The sequence below is a fragment of the Monodon monoceros genome, unplaced genomic scaffold, assembly GCF_005190385.1.
Source record: "Monodon monoceros isolate NGI ecotype Baffin Bay Population unplaced genomic scaffold, NGI_Narwhal_1 Super_Scaffold_3, whole genome shotgun sequence".
Classification (NCBI taxonomy): Eukaryota; Metazoa; Chordata; class Mammalia; order Artiodactyla; family Monodontidae; genus Monodon; species Monodon monoceros.
The window spans coordinates 46,326,201-46,344,497 of record NW_021703780.1 but is presented as its reverse complement, the minus strand read 5'-3'; the positions used below and the strand labels follow the sequence as shown (position 1 = coordinate 46,344,497).

The window sequence follows — 18,297 nt, the reverse complement described above, 5'->3', positions numbered from 1 at the left end:
GAATTTCCTTTCAAAAACCTCTATATGATACTATCACATCTGTTTTTCTATGCACGTCATTTATGCAGTGGTGGAACAAATTATATCATGAGCAAACACTATTTATTCATTTATATTTAATATTGATTTTCAGAAAGGTTCCTAAATTAGGGCAAATGCTGGAGAGTCAGAGAAGGATACTTTCTCTAGCATAGTGGAGTTAAATTTACATTGGCTCAAATTCAGATTCTCTTATTTGGCTTATGGTGAGGAAAAAAACAAAAGAAAAAATAAAAGTTTGTAAAATGCATGCCCCTAATAAGCACTCAATACATGATAGCTAATATAAATATAAGGTGTCTCTGCCCCCAAGAATATTCCTCAGCATCCAAATTTTATGCCTTATATACTGATAATCAGTTACTCCCAGAGAATCTAATCTAGTCAGAGTTGGAGAGGCCTGCTGAAATTATTTAATCCCCCAGACTTCATTTTAAATCTCCGAACCAATTTTGGGCTAAAGCAATTCATACACATTCATGAAGTACAGATGTTCTGCCTCACAGAGCTGTTTTAAGGGTCAGTGAGAACACAGGGAAAATCCCATGCACAGTGCCTGGCATAAACTAGTTACATAACAAACCATTATTATTATCACTAAATTAGTAGTATACTGAACTACAATCCAGCTGACTTTTAGTCCAGTTTGGTACTCTTTTTCTTCCTCTTAAAATGAACAGTAGTTATAAAGTATGTTTATAACAGCTAGGAAGTATAACAAATTAGAAGTATTGGTAATCTTTGAATGTATTAAGTAAAACCAAATTAATCATATCAACCAGCAAATAAGAAGATAGTATATCATCTTCTGGCATATGTTGTTATAGAATCAGACCTTCGTCTGGTGTCAGGTTTGCCTGCTATGAGAAGAAGCCATTGTTTCCTCAACTGTGAAAACCTCTTTTACTGGGTTATTTAAAAGAATTCATTACACGTGAAAGCATTTCAGTCTGACAAATAGCAAGCATCCAATAAAGGTTATTTTATTAGCATTTCATTATTATTTATAGATAAAGTTACCATAATTTGTCATCTCTACTGGGACACCTCTGAGAGTGAAAGGTGGTGTTATTAATAATTACACTGGAACAGGATGCATGGTCACCTTATCTACAATATATTTTCTAGCTCAAAACAAACTTCTAAAAGAGTGTTATATTATACAGGAAAATTTACATGAGACTCTTTAGAAAGATGTTATGTCTTGGTCAGATTCAAGATGGGCACAAAATATGGTGCTGCCTCCTTCGAAACTCCTCTGAGACATAATGGAAGGAGGTGGGATAGTTCTATAGTATTTATAACTTAGCCTTTCCTTTTTATAGCTTAGTCTTTCCTAGGGTATCTTTAAAGGTCAGGTCTTGGGAGATACACTTTAATTTTTAAAAAATTAAGTACTTTCAATGAAAATTTCTGAAATCTTCTTTACAATTTCCTGTCTCACTAAATGAACTATAATTTGTGTTTTCTAAATAAGTTCTTTTTTAAATAAAAATATGTATAAAGAGGAAACAGGAACTTCTAGTGTGAATCATCTGTATCACTGACCACTCATCCAACCATCTATTTATTTTTCTTTATTAATTTTTAGAACAAATTAGGCTTTTAGGAGGGAACAAATATGCATGGTCCTCATCTATCATGTTCTTTTCCACTCTGCTCTATTCCAACCCATTTAATTCTACAAACATGTATTTGGAAGCACATTGTATATTGACCCTCTCTCCAGTAAAACTAAACTTTCCCTCTAATACAAAAATGGCATATTGGGAAGGATGACTATACTAACTCTTTAGACAAAGGCTCCATGAATATCTATCAGGTATGGTGGATGAAATTTCCTCTCTTCAGGAACTTTTTGTCTCCTACCACCACTTATTATCAGAAATAGTGTGAATATTCATCACGTTCTATCAAAAGTATATTTTATTAATTTTTTTGTTTTTACTTTAATAAAGAAATTCATAACCTCAAGTTCTTGTGATTAAGACATATGAAATCATGTGCATATAAGAATCAATACATTACTGCCATGTTGCTACAATGTAGAATGTAGAATAAAACTAAATGTTTCTCACTTGTTTGACATTAATTTAATGTCCATTTATCAGATATAAAGAGATGCTTCATCCATTTAAGCATTCCTTTTCGGGTCCATAAGGAAATGTTCAGTACCTGTCTTGTAAAACAGAGTGCATACATGAAATCACAAAGTGATAAGGGGACTCACCTCCACTGTCAAAAACATTGAACCTCCAGTTAGTGTCAGATTTATTCCAGCTTTTGGTTTTTCTATCACACATCTTCACCTATATTCCCAGATGAGCAGAAGAACTTTAAAGCATCATGCAATCACACATACAGGCATCTATTCCCATATGGAAAATTAGGTTCATGGCAAGTTTGACGAGTAGCAGTTGTCAAACATAAAACAAAATAAATTATTCATCCAACTTCTTGTACTAAGTGCTTTTTATATTCTGGCTTAGAAAACCAGTTTAAGTAGTATTCTAGCTATGATTGGTCTCTCCTGAGGAAGTATTTTATGAGATTGATGAAGATAATGACAAACATCAGTCACTGCCATTAGCATAAGGCATGAGGCACACTATAATATTAATAAGCAGCTAAGCCACGACAGTCAAAATATGACTTCCTATACCCCAGGTAGGCTTCTGAGCACAGCTGTCTGCTATTCAGTGAAGTGTGCATCTGGGCTCAGTCTGGTAGGAACACAATTGATGTCATATTCATCATAAGACCTAATTGCTTTTGACCACAGGGTCCCTATCAGCCAAAACCAAACAATCTTACTGCTTAGTGGTTGTTGAATTAATTTTATGTATTACTTTTACACCCTGAATTATTTGATGGATAAACTCTAAGAAGCTATTTGAAACCTCAATTATGGTTTAATGGAACCTCAATTATTTGGTTTAATGGAACCTCAATTATTATTAAAAATTTCCAGGTTCTAGAGTAGCTCAAACTATCAACTAGGGACTATAGAACATACATAGATATTCAAAAATCTTCTATTCTCCTATAAGAATGACAAGTCAAATGTTTGGGAGGAAATGATCCATGTAGCTTGAGCCTTGCTACCTTCAAATTGAAGATCAAAATAGGGTTAGAATAGAAATGGCCCAGTCAAACCAAGTCAAAATATGAAACCTTGAGAAAGGCTCAGCTTTTGTATTTCAATTGCTTTCTTAACTTTTAACTTCACACCTATCATATAAGACTTAGCAGAAAGCACTATTTGATTGAATGTATTAATTCAACACCCTTCCCTTGGTAGAAGTTTTGCAAAATTACTGAAAATATATTTTCACTGAAGGATTGTCATTTTTGAAAAAAAAATGACTTCTGGCCTTTGTAGTTATTTGGATATAGCAGTATTATATTCCTTCACTATTTTTAATTCTAATATAAGAGCCCTGATGTCTCTGACACAAGGGCAATTAATTAGTAGTGTCCCTTATTGTCCCAAATTTGTTGGGTACCACTAGACACAAGAAAAAGAAAGAACGGTTTAAAAAAAAAAAAAAAAGAATTGAGGAAATGAGAGACATCACACATTTCCTATTGGAAATTAAGAGTCCTTTTATTCCATGCATGATATTTGCAAATGCTGATGTATATATTTTAATAGAGCTGTGCCTGTCCTCTTCTTCCTGTCCTACAGTTTAACATATCAACATGAGGTTCATAACCAGCGATAAATGAGATAGTAAGTTTAAAAAATGTCAACTGTTCTTGACAACTTCCCATTAAGAACAAGTGAGACATGACGAACTTGCCACCTGGTTGTTTGAAGTTTAAAGCTCACTGCTTTTGACTGTAAGGTGATGAATCTTTGATTTTTTAGCTTGTGATTCTTAAACACTCTTTCACTGAAAGGTATGTAATTGAATTGGTTTGAACTTGATTATTATCGGTAATAAATAAAGGTGGCTCTATGGTGTAAAAGCACATTAAGAAACATTTTAGCAGAGCAATCGATTTACTTTCATTATCATTTAAAAATGTATCAGTACTTGATATTGTAACCAAATATATTGCAACTTAACTGGATACATTTTTCTAATTCTACATATTGTTAGATACTAACTAATATTCTAATTAATGTCTAGTTTAATTTTGAAGCTACTGAGCATGTGACAGAAGTAACATGTTATGTAAAAATTTGAATGTGTTGGATGGGCTTTAGGTAGATAAATGATTAGGAATGAAATAATAAATCCCAAATTTTACTTCCAATTAAAAATCCATATGGTATGTTTCCCAGTTATTTTATAGCTGATTTTCATATGTCAAAAATTCAAGTAGAGGAAAGTATTTTTGGAAATAGAACAGTAGTAATAAGTCTTGGGTGTTATTATGTTAATATAAGGCATAAACCATTGGTGTTAAGTGCAGTCAGAACTATTACATGATACTTAAGTGTTTTGTGTTATACATATTTTCTGTTAACTCCATTATAAGGGTATATTTTGAAATGTGAGAGGAATTGCATCACTTATAAATAATGCTTACATTCTCCACAAATGCAAAGTGGAGAAGAGAGTTGACAGCTTGTTGGGTAATTTTGGCAAAAGTCTTATTTTGGATGGCTTATCAGTTCAGCAGGTAATACTTATTTCTAAACTTCATTGTTTTAAAGCAGAAAATAAAATACATTTTCTGAACTGCTCAATTAATAAAATTGGAGGCTGGGTAAGTATACAATATGGAAAATAAAAAATGTACACAAATTCAATTAAAGTCTGAAATAAGACTCATCTATTTAAGTTCTGATAAGATTTGAATATCTTTTGAAGGAACAAGTATACTCAGAATTAAAGATATTGTAAAACTGATATTTTATACAATATAAGCAAGACTTTATTTTATTAGTTTTAAAAACCTTAAAGATGATTCATAGTTTATTTTCTGCTCCAGTAATTTGATTTTGAAATTTAATTTCATCATAACACATAGTCATTGACAAATTAACAGACTGGGCTTGTCCTAAAGTTCTGCTCTTAAATTCTGCTTTCTTGCCATTTATGGAGCCAAATCCGGCCTCTGTACCTGACACTGAATTAAATCTCAGAGACAGAGTTTTGGGTGAAGTAGACAAGAATAGCTTTATTGCTCTGTCAGGTAAAGGGGACCACAGCAGACTAATGCCCTCAAAACTATGCCCCAGCTCAGGGGGGGTTGTGAGGAATTTTATAGTCAAGGGGCGGTGTTGCTGATAACGAACAGGATGCATGAAGGGCCCACGTTCCTTCAATCCAGAGATATCTGGCATCAGGTGGTGATGGGCAAACTATGACCTTCTCTGGAATGGAGTGCTTCATCAAATAGTAAACATCTTCCATTTGTGGGGGTTTTAATTCTACAGAAGAGCTCAAACATACTGTTATGTATATCCCTTGAGGGGGAACCAGGACCCTGCCCCCAAGACTGCACTATTGTTTCTTGACTGCTCTTCCCTTTTCTCCATATCCCCTCCCTTCCCTACTTAGCAACTGTTTGAACCTGCCCTGTGGAACTCAGGGAAGGGGACACAGAAAGGCTTTTGTGAGCAGGAGCTTCACAGGGTCCTGCTCTGTTTCAATACCCCCTTTTGTCTGATACTCCTCAATCATAAGGAAAACAAGTGTTGGACAAGAAAAGGAATAATCATTTTGGATAGAGACATTAATCATAAACTCATCAGAAGAACTTGGTTTCAGGGGACATAGTTTAAATGTCCCCCCGTTTTTTTTTTTTAACCTGCTCACATCTTTCAGGAAATGGGGTAATGCTTGCTGTGGTTATTTCTTGCTGAAATGAGAGGTAATCCTGCCTAAATTTGGGGGGAATGGATACTGAAGTAGAAATATTTGAATTCCAAGTCCTGGATCTGAGCCTCATATGATTAAGGTCTCAATCCTTTGTTCCACCAATTTTGGCGCAGCAGATCCAGTTAGAAGTGGTTGGAGGAATGACAACTGGAACTTTAAGAGACAAAATAGATCTCATTCCCTTAGTAATTCAGGAGAATAAGCCTGAAACCTAGTCTGGACCTGGCACTTCAAGGTAGACTTGCAGCCAGGTAGCCAGTTGTTTAATTTTACCTGAGTAGGTTTTAACTTCTGATGTGGTATCAACATATATATAATAGGAGCTATTGGTCACTACACATCTCCTCTTTTTGTTAATATCTGATCTAAAGCAGTTTTATTGTCTAAAAATTTAATAGCTGAGAGGAGACCTTGAAAATGTAAGGTTGCAGCTGCCATCGCCAGCAGACACTGCTTTGAGATTGGCTGGTGCTCTTCTCTGGTCTGACACAGTTCAGAAAATTCGAGTTCTCAGCAATACAGGAACGTGTCTGAAAATCCACAATGGCCACTTTGTTTTACCTTGGAGGTCTGAACCACAGTTAACTCCATTTTTGACTTTTAACTGCATTTCTCTCCTGAATGGCCAAAGCAGATGTCAATGTTAATGATTTCAGTGCTTTTCTGGATATGAGAAGGTGCAAGAATTTGGGCTCATAAAATCTTTTCCTGAAAGTTTCTAACTACCTGAAGGCCTGTTGTTCCAGTTTTTCCCAAAGCACAGAGTGCCTCCTTCCTGATCTCCACCCTGAACTCCTTTCAGGGAGTGTTGGTCAGTGGCTGCAGTGACCATTGACTTAATCCTTGCAGAGGTAGATGGCAAATGCTAATTTTCAGTTGGCAGGACCCCTTCAGGGTCATAATTTTGACCATGGTGTGGGAGGCATTTCATGGCCATTTTGTCCCATGGTGCTAGGAATGCTCATTCCCAGGCTCTGGTAAAGATTTTGTTGATAGGTTACTCAATGTGCTATTACTGGACTAGGCCTTTTTAACAGTAGCCAAAAGTCTCCAGACCACCTGTCTAACTAGTCTCTTATGGTCCAGGAAAATATTCCCTCTTGTTGCTTCTTCCCATATTTAGAGTTACACTATTACAGTCACTGATCTCATATGGAACTATATATCATCATTTTATCAGGGACTCAGCACACATTTGGTAATGCAAGAAACAGCAATTTTGTGAAACAGGCAATATAAAAAATAATATAACTAGCAGTGTTAGTAAGGTCACAAGAAAGAATTTAAGTCAAGAACTTACATTAAGTGCAGCCCAGTATATTCCAGGTCGTCTGACTTAGCCTGTTCTATACCAGTCCTTATCTTTAAGGGAAATTATATATTGACATTGTCCATAAGGCACCCAGCTTGCTTTCCTACTGTTATTAGGCTGGTTATCCATAGTATGGTTTAACTGTTCCCAACATAAGGGAGCCTTTAAATTTAAATGATGATAGACAAGTGTTAATTTCCTGGTTGCAGATCACAGAGCATCTGACCTTCATCCATATAGAGATTGCTGAGTTTAGATACAATTTTAGAGTATACTTTCAATAATTCAATTAAACTCTGCAACAATATAACATAACAGCAAGGAACCATCTGGGAAGTAAATCTTAGTGAATACAGACCTCAATAAACAGAATTAGAATTTAACATCCACTGAAACATAATATTGTTCTCTCTAAAATTACCCTCATCTCTGCCAATCACAGTTAATCAAATCTAATTTGTTTGCAAAATAAGTCTGGTTAATTGACCATATAGGCTCTTCCACATTGGCTGTGGTGGAATTCCTGAGGAGTCTCAGACTGAATTCCCAATAGGCCTCTCAAGGCCATGAAAGCCATGCCAAAGACCTGCCATCTGGCTCTGTCTTGGTGGATTTTTTCTAGAGGTCCCCCAAATACCGAGATTCCTGCACATGCCAGGAGACCATCTTTCCCATTCAACTGATAAAGCTTGTTGAAACCCAGGAGCCCCCAATTTCTGGAGAGCCCAGATAGAGAGAAAAGAAAAATGCTTTAATCTTACCCACAGGTGTAGTTTACCAAATTGCTATAAATCATAACCAACTTGAGGGGAAGGGCTTCCCTATATCTGGAGAACACAGATCAAAACCATGATGAAGCCACCTTAATGAAGCCATCAGGTTTTCGCTTAGGATGCTTTAATTTCTTACTCAGTTCCCCAGTATAATCTGAGATTTATCAGAGTACAACGATAATTGCCTATAAATCACAGAAAGACTTCAAAGGTCACAGTTAAACATTTGCTCACAATATAATTGACAAAAGAAACAGCTATAACTGTGACATACATTTTTAAATAACTGCAATTATGACTGATAACATCTTATCAGAACATACTAGACTTTTAGGAATTCCATGTAATTTAACATGCTAATTAAATATTTCTCTCTGAGATGCCTCAGGGGACTTCTAAAGCAACTCAAAGTTAGCTGGAGGTCAAAAGAACGTTAGAATCCATGAAAGGATTACAAAAGCAAATACAAGTCACTTAAAGACAAAGAAACTTAAAAAATCTGTTATCAGGGACAGATCAACATTTTAAGAAAACTTGTCTTCTTAACTGATAAAAGTCAAATTCAAGTTTTGCACCAGCTTACTTTTAAAATTCATTGACTCAATTAAATTTATTCTAAACTTAGCCAGTCTCAACCATACCCAAAACTCTTTTCTCAGGGTCCACTTCCCACAAGTCTTCCATCACATTCTGCATCCATAGTAGTCTGTCCCCCATTTTTCCACCCCAAAACAACCAACTCCAAGACAGACTCACTTTCTTTTTCTTAAATGCAATGCAGTTCCATTCCTCATACCTTCTTTTACTGAAAACATGCATCCTACTTTCCTTAAGAAACCATGAACTGTCTTCTTTATCAACACTCTGTAGATTGGTGAACATAAATACCAATCATTTCTAAAAAATATGTTCTTTCTCATAAATAACATCTTAGGGTGGCACTGAACACATTTATCAATAGCCCTAAATACCCTTAATTTCTCTGCAAAGGGAAGACAATGTTCAGTAATTAATGTTTCAGTATCTTATTTTATTTGGAAATGGCCTATGTATTTAATAAACTTCCATCATTTAACTTAATTTAACAACTCTAAATTTTAAGTTACCAAATATCTGGGTAGATTATTCTTAAGTAGACATTCCTAAAATAGTTATTCCTAAAGAGTTCACCCAAAAGTCCTTCTCTCATTTGCATGTAACTTACCAATAAGAATTTCATTATATCAAGTTAATTATTGTTTTTTCTTTCTGCTGAAAAACTCTGCAACAGGAGTGACATAAACTTATTGAACTTCAGTAAACCTAGGTACAATATATATTAATTAAATCAACTAACAAGACACCTTTTAATAGCAGATATCAATTCAGTACTGAATATTTCCCAGATCCTGTGGGCCTGAAACTCATTTCAGCAAGTTTCCTAAATAATTATATTAAATTTGTAACCACTTTTAAGTCAATTAGAGTTCATTTACAAATTAACCCCAGCAATATTATCCAAGGCAAAGATACATACCAAGACATACATAAATCCATAAATCATTGTTTCATCTCAACCTATTTTCTCCAGAGTCTAAAGAATACTGTGGTCACACAGTGTTCCCTATTCATAGGTTCATAGCTATAGGTGTACCAGTCTGTCAGAATGTTCCTTAAGGGGATATCAGATGGAACTGAAGAAGCACTTCAGATATCTGATTGAAAAACACTCACATGTGGACTGAGAACAAACCAGAACCCCTACCAACAGATGGAAGCCTTACACCCAAAAAACACAGACAGCACAAAGCTCAGAGTGGCCAATTCCAAGTCCCACTAAGCCAGTGACCTTAATCCAAGTGGTGCCTTATAGGTGGGATTTCCAAAACAGAAAATCCCCAGAAAGGAACTGAATGTTCCCCAGATGGAACTGAAAGTCTCTCAGAGGGACAAGGTCCAAGGGGTCTCAGACTATATGCCAGAGGATTTACCCAGGTTCTGGCAGCAGTGTTGCAACATCAGACACTATCTTTCTCCTTCCCCCAGATAATTCCTCAGAGTAGGAATTTCAGGCTGGCTGAGACAGGAGGAAGAAGGGCATGTCCTCAAACCAAAGGTGGCCTTGGCAGCTGCAAGGATTGTCCCTCTTCTGCTTCTCACTCCCGCCTCAGAGTTCTGACTACCAGGATCGGGTATGACCAGGACTTAGCCTTTCCAGGCAAGGGTCCCAGGTGATCTGCCCTCTAAAGGAATTCTCCTACTCTCTGCTCCTTCAAAAGAGGCTGGTGTGGAGCAAACCTCGGGGCATCCAGTCAAGCCAGGGGACCCTTCTGGGGCCATCCCTAAGTCAGCCCCATGTTGGGTGCCAAAATTTGAAGCCAAATCCAACCTCTGCACCCCTACACTGAATAAAATCTCAGAGACAGAGTTTTGAGTGATGTAGTAAAGAATAGTTTTATTCCTTTGCCAGGTAAAGGGGGCCACAGCAGGCTAATGCCCTCAAAACTGTGTCCCAACACAGCAGATTTTGTGAGAGGTTTCATAGTCAAGGGGTGGGGTTGCTGATGAGGATCAGGGTGCATGTCGGACCCACAGTGCTTCAATTCAGAGGTCATCTGGTGTCAGGTGATGATGGGCAAACTGTGACCTCTGGAATGAAGAGTGCTTCATCAAGTAGTTAACATCTTCCATTTGGTGGGGGCTTTAGATGTGCAAAAGAGCTCAGATATTGTTGTGTGTATCCCTTAAGGGGGAACCAGGACCCTGCCCCAAGGCTGCACTATTGTTTGTCAGCTGCTCCTCCCTTGTCTCTGCATCCCCTTCCCTTCCTCATTAGCAAATGTTTAAACCTGCCTGTCAGGTACTCAGGGAAGGTCATGAAGCTGAATGAAGCCTATTTCCTGTAATCAAAGAAATGAGGGACACAGAAAAGCTTTTGTGCCCAGGAGCCCCATAGTGTCCTGCTGTGTTTCATTTGTACATTGAAGTCAATTAAAAATAAATAAAACAACTACTATATTGAGGAACAAATAATCTGATAAATTAATTATATTTTTGTGTTGTCTGTGGTCTTACTAAGAATAAAAATATTAGTTATAAATACAAATCATTTAAGAATTGACGTATGTGTCATTTCTATAAAATTTCTATAAAATTGACCAAATACAGCAGTGATATATTAATGCTAACAATCATGGTTACTTTGAGTGATAAGGTATATTTCTACTGCAGTAATAATGAAGTCTAGTTAGAAAATAAATAAAATGAAGCATTTATAGTATATCTTAACAAGATAAAATCAAATTCAGCCAAAGAAGAGAAGGAAACAATGCTCAATTGATATTTACTAAATATCATTATCAAATAATCTATCTGTATAAATAAATACATGTCTTAGAAAAGCTGCAGCATAGCGTAATTTTACTTTTTTTGGTGTGGGCATTGCAGACATAATTAAGGTCATCTCTCATTTATTCTGCATTTCTAGACCCTTCTTTCTTTTACATTGGGGGAGGGAGGCAGCAAGGATCATCTCATCACAAACATATGTATTCAGTTCACTGTTTGCAACTTTGGTGCCATATCTCATTTATATAATGTGCACTAATATTTTAATTAGTCACTTATGCTTAATAAAAAGGTGCATTTCCTGATCTCAGCAGTGCACCAGAAATCTGCGATGTCTGAACACACCACAACAGGAAGTGTATAACACAGGCCAGCTATCTGACCACAGAAACAAGATTTCAGGAACTCATATCAAATTCAGGAATGAGGTTTGACCTGAAACAGAGTAAGCCTAAGACTCTCAAATGTGCTGCTATTTTATTGGAAAAGTAGTTAGAATATTTTCTATACAATATAATGTAACAGATTAATTGAAAAACAGTAAAATCTGTACTGACTGGCCATGCATTAAAGGAGTTAGAATATTTTCTATACAGTGTAATGCAGCAGATTAATTGATAAACAATAAAATCTGTGTTGACTGGCCATGCATTACTTCAAGAGTGGATCTGTGACAAAAAGATATTCCTGGGTCCATTCAGTACATTTTAATAATAAAGGTGGACAGAGATAAATTGGACCAAATATCAGAATCCTTCAAGATGACTACATTCTATGGAAGAATCCCAACTCTTTGCACAATTAAATGAAATTGTTTATTAAATTAAATCAAGATCAACTGCTGAGGGAGACCTTCAAGATGGCGGAGGAGTAAGACATGGAGATCAACTTCCTCCCCACAAATACATCATAAATACATCTAACTGTGGAACAACTCCTACAGAACACCTACTGAAAGCTGACAGAAGACCTCACACTTCCCCAAAGGCAAGAAACTCCCCACTTACCTGGGTAGGGCAAAAGAAAAAAGGAAAAACAAAGACAAAAGAGTAGGGACAGGACATGCACCTTGTGTCCTGTGAAGCAGGAAAAATTTCCACATACTAGGAAGCCCATTCACTTGCAGACATGGGGGGTGGGGGTGGGGGAAGCTTCAGAGCCACGGAGGAGAGTGCAGCAACAGGGATGCAGAGGGCAAAGCAGAGAGATTCCTGCACAGATGATGGGAGCCAACCAGCACTCACCAGCCTGAGAGGCTTGTCTGCTCACCCGCCAGGGCGGGTGGGGGCTGGGAGCTGACGCTCGGGCTTCCAAGGAAAGATCCCAGGGAGAGGATTGATGTTGGCTGCCTGAAGGGGGCTAGTGCACCACAGCTGGGCGGGAGTGTGTCCAGGAAAAGTCTGGACCTGCCTAAGAGGCAAGAAACCATTGTTTCAGGGTGCGCAAGGAGAGGGGATTCAGAACACCCCTAAATGAGCTCCAGAGATGGGTGCAAGCTGTGGCCATCAGTGCAGACACCAGAGACAGGCACGAAATGCTAAGGCTGCTGCTGCAGCCACCAAGAAGCCTGTGTGCAAGTACAGGTCACTATCTACACCTCCCCTCACAGGATCCTGTGCAGCCTCCCACTGCCAGGGTCCCATGATCCAGGGACAACTTCCCCGGGAGAACACATAGTGCGCCTCAGGTTGTTCCAACGTCACTCTGGCCTCTGCCACTGCAGGCTTGCCCTGCATTCCGTATCTGTTGCTCCCCACCAGCCTGAGTGAGCCAGAGCTCCCTAACCACCTGCTACTTTAACCTAAACCTGTCTGAGCGAAGAGCCTGCACCCTCAGGCGACCTACACACACAGGTGGTGCCAAATCCAAAGCTGAACCCCAGGAGCTGTTTGAACAAAGAAGAAAAAGGGACATTTCTCCCCGCAGGCTCAGGGGCAGCAGATTAAATCTCCACAATCAACTTGATGTACCCTGCATCTCTGAAATACTGTACAGACAATGAATCATCCCAAAATCGAGGCAGTTGACTTTAGGAGCAACTGTAGACCTGGGGTTTGCTTTCTGCCTCCAATTTGTTTCTGGTTTTACCTTTATCTTAGTTTAGTATTTAGAGTTTATTGTCATTGGTAGATTGGTTTATTGATTTGGGTGCTCTCTTCCTTTATATATATTTAGAGATATATATATACCTATAGATATATATATTGCTATATATTTTTTCTTTTCCTGTTTCTCGTTTTGAGAGTGTGTATGTATATGCTTCTTAGTGTGGTTTTCTCTGTATAGCTTTGCTTTTACCATTTGTCCTAGGTTCTGTCTGTCTTTTTTTTTTTTAGTATAGTTTTTAGCACTTGTTATAATTGGTGGATTTGTTTTTTGGTTTGGTTACTCTCTTCTTTCTTTTCATTTATTTCTTTTTGATTTTATAATTTTTAATAATTTTTTACTTTTTATTTTAATAAATATTTTAATTTTTCTTTCTTTTTTTTTCTTTCTTTCTTTCTTTTTCTTTCTTTCTTTCTTTTTCCTCCCTTTTCTTTGGAGCCATGTGGCTGGCAGGGTCTTGGTGCTCTGTCTGGGTGTCAAGCCTGTGCTTCTGAGGTGGGAGAGCCGAGTTCATGACATTGGTACACCAGAGACCTCCAGGCTCTACATATTCTCAAACAGCAAAAGCTCTCCCAGAGATCTTCATCTCAGTGCTAAGACCCAGGTCCACTCAACGACCACCAAGTGACAGTGCTGCACACCCTTTGCCAAACAACTAGCAATACAGGAGCACAACCCCACCCATCAGCAGAGAGACTGCCTAAAATCATAATAAGGTCACAGACACACAAAAACACACCACCGAATGCAGTCCTGCCCACCAGAAAGACAAGATCCAGCCTCATCCACCAAAACACAGGCACCAGTCCCCTCAACCAGGAAGCCTACACAAGCCAATGAACGAACCTTAGCCACGGGGGGCAGATACCAAAAACAACGGGAAATACGAACCTGCAGCTTGTGAAAAGGAGACCCCAAACACAGTAAGTTAAGCAAAATGAGAATACAGAGAAACACACAGCAGATGAAGGAGCAAGGTAAATACCCACCAGACCAAACAAATGAAGAAGAAGGCAGTCTACCTGAAAAGGAATTCAGAGTAATGATAGTAAAGACAATAGAAATTTTGGAAATAGAATAGAGAAAACACAGAAACGTTTAACAAGGACCCAGAAGAACTAAAGAGCAAGCAAACAATGATGAGCAACACAATAAATGAAATAAAAAATTCTCTAGAAGCAATCAATAGCAGAATAACTGACATAAGAATGGATAAGTGACCTGGAAGATAAAATAGTGGAAATAACTACTGCAGAGCAGAAGAAAAAAGAATGAAAAGAATTGAGGAAAGTATCAGAGATCCCTGGGACAACATGAAATGTATTGACATTCGAATTATAGGGGTCTCAGAAGAAGACGAGAAAAAGAAATACACTGGGAAAATACTTGAAGAGATTATACTTGAAAACTTCCCTAATATGGGAAAGGAAAGAGTCAATCAAGTCCAGGAAGTGCAGAGATCTCATACAGGATAAATCCAAGTAGAAACATGCCGAGACACGTATTAATCAAACTATCAAAAATTAAATGCAAAGAAAAAAATACTAAGAGCAGGAAGGGAAAAGTAACATACAAGGAAATCCAAATAAGGTGAACAGCTGATCTTTCAGCAGAAACTCCACAAGCCAGAAGTGAGTGGCAGGACATATTTAAAGTGATGAAAGGGAAAAACCTACAACCAAGATTACTGTACCCAGCAAGGATCTCATTCAGGTTCAACAGAGAAATTAAAACCTTTAGAGATAAGCAAAAGCTAAGAGAATTCAGCACAACCAAACCAACTTTACAACAAAAGTTAAAGGAACTTCTCTAGGCAGGAAGCACAAGACAAAGAAAAGACCTATAATAACAAACCCACAACAATTAAGAAAATGATAATTCAAACATACATATCAATAATTACCTTAAATGTAAATGGATTAAATGCACCCACCAAAAAGCATAGACTGGCTGAATGGATACAAAAACAAGACCCATATATATACTGTCTACAATAGACCCACTTCAGACCTAGGGACACATACAGACTGAAAGTGAGAGGATGGAAAAAGATATACCATGCAAATGGAAATCAAAAGAAAGCTGGAGTAACAATTCTCATATGAGACAAAATAGACTTTAAAATAAAGACTATTACCAGAGACAAAGAAGGACACTACATAATGATCAATCCAAGAAGATATAACAATTGGAAATATTTATGCACCCAACTTAGGAACACCTAAATATATATGGCAAATGCTAACAGCCATAGAAGGGGAAATTGACAGTAACACAATCATAGTAGGGGACTATAACACCCCACTTTCACGAGTGGACAGATCATCTAAAATGAAAATAAATAAGGAAACACAGCTTTAAATGATACATTAAACAAGATGGATTTAATTGATATTTATAGGAAAGTCCATCCAAAATCAACAGAATACACTTTCTTCTCAAGTGCTCATGGAACATTTTCCAGGATAGATCATATCTTGGGTCACATATCAAGCCTTGGTAAATTTAAGAAAATTGAAATCGTATCAAGTATCTTTTGTTACCACAACGCTATGAGACTAGATATCAATTACAGGAAAAATCTGTAAAAAATACAAACACATGGAGGCTAAACAATATGCTACTAAATAACCAAGAGATCACTGAAGAAATCAAAGAGGAAATCAAAAAATACCTAGAAACACATGATGATGAAAACATGATGACCCAAAATCTATGGACTTAGCAAAACAGTTCTAAGAGGGAAGTTACAGCAATATAATCCTACCTCAAGAAAGAAGAAACATCTCAAATAAACAACCTAACCTTACACCTAAAGCAATTAGAGAAAGAAGAACAAACCCCCCCAAAATTAGCAGAAGGAAAGACATCATAAATTTCAGATCAGAAATAAATGAAAAAGAATGAAAAAAACAGTAGCAAAGATCAATAAAACTAAAAGTTGGTTCTTGGAGAAGATAAACAAAATTGATAAACAATTAGTCAGATTCATCAAGAAAAAAAGGGAGAAGATTCAAATCAGTAGAATCAGAAATGAAAAAGGAGAAGTAGCAACTGACACTGCACAAATACAAAGGATCATGAGAGATTACTACAAGCAACTCTATGCCACTAAAATGGACAACCTGGAGAAATGACCAAATTCTTAGAAAAGCACAACCTTCCGAGACTGAACCAGAAAGAAATAGAAAATATGAACAGACCAATCACAAGCACTGAAATTGAGACTATTAAAAATCTTCCAACACACAAAAGCCCAGGACCAGATGGCTTCACAGGCGAATTCTATCAGACATTTAGAGAAGAGCTAACACCTATCCTTCCCAAACTCTTCCAAAATATAACAGAGGGAGGAATGCTCTCAAACTCATTCTACGAGGCCACCATGACCCTGATACCAAAACCAGACAAAGGTGTCACAGAGAAAGAGACTACAGCCCAATATCACTGATGAACATAGATGCAAAAATGCTCAGCAAAATACTAGCAAACAGAATCCAACAGCACATTAAAAGGATCATACACCATGATCAAGTGGGGTTTATACCAGGAGTGCCAGGATTCTTCAATATATGCAAATCAATCAGTCATAAACCATGTTAACAATTTGAAGGAGAAAAACCATATGATCATCTCAATAGATGCAGAAAAAGCTTTGGAAAAAATTCAACACCTATTTATGATAAAAACCCACCAGAAAGTAGGCATAGAGGGAACTTACCTCAACATAATACAGGCTATATATAACAACACCACAGCCAACATCATTCTCAATGGTGAAAATCTGAAACCGTTTCCTCACCATTTCCTCTAAGATCTGGAAGAAGACAAGGTTGCCTACTCTCGCCACTATTATTCAACATAGTTTTGGAAGTTTTTCCACAGCAGTCAGAGAAGAAAAAGAAATAAAAGGAATCCAAATTGGAAAAGAAGTAAAGCTGTCACTGTTTGCAGATGACATGATACTATACATAAAGAATCCTAAAGATGCTACCAGAAAACTACTAGAGCTAATCAATGAATTTGGTAAAGTAGCAGGGTACACAATTAATGCACAGAAATCTCTTGCATTCCTATACACTAATGATGAAAAATCTGAAATAGAAATTAAGGAAACACTACCATTTACCATTGCAACCAAGAGAATAAAATATCTAGGAAGAAACCTAAGGACACAAAAGACCTGTATGCAGAAAGTATAAGACAATGATGAAAGAAATTTAAGAAAATACAAACAGATGGAGAGAATGACCATGTTCTTAGATTGGAAAAATCAACATTGTGAAAATGACCATACTACCCAAAGCAATCTACAGATTCAATGCCATCCCTATGAAACTACCAATGGCATTTTTCACAGAACTCAAACAAAAATTTTCACAATTTGTATGGAAACACATAAGACCATGAATAGCCAAAGCAATCTTCGGAAAGAAAAATGGAGCTGGAGGAATCAGGCTCCCAGACGTCAGACTATACTACACAGCTACAGTAATCAAGGCAGTATGGTGCTGGCACAAAAACAGACAGATCAATGGAACAGGATAGAAAGCCCAGAGATAAACCCATGCACATATAGTCACCTTATCTTTGATAAAGGAGGCAAGAATATACAATAGAGAAAGGACAGTGTCTTCAATAAGTGGTGCTGGGATAACTGGACAGCTACATGTAAAGGAAAGAAATTAGAACACTCCCTAACACCATAAACAAAAATAAACTCAAAATGGATTAAAGACCTAAATGTAAGGCCAGAAACTATCAAACTCTTAGAGGAAAACATAGGCAGAATATTCTGTGACATCAATCACAGCAAGATCCTTTTTGATCCACCTCCTAGAGGAATTGAAATAAGAACAAATATAAATAAATGGGACCTAATGAAACTGAAAACCTTTTGCAC

General features: G+C 37.2%; 1 protein-coding gene across 2 annotated transcripts in view; it reads right to left on the bottom strand.

Moving 5' to 3' along the window:
* Positions 1 to 209: 209 nt before the first annotated feature.
* The window catches only part of KHDRBS2 (KH RNA binding domain containing, signal transduction associated 2), a 730,387-nt gene continuing 712,299 nt past the window's right edge, over positions 210 to 18,297 (bottom strand). For both annotated transcript variants that reach the window (XR_003796745.1, XR_003796744.1), the window contains 2 exons: positions 2,266 to 2,348; positions 210 to 239 (listed from right to left, as the gene is read on the bottom strand). The gene's annotated coding sequence lies outside the window, so the exon portion shown is untranslated. The remainder of the gene's footprint in view (positions 240 to 2,265; positions 2,349 to 18,297) is intronic.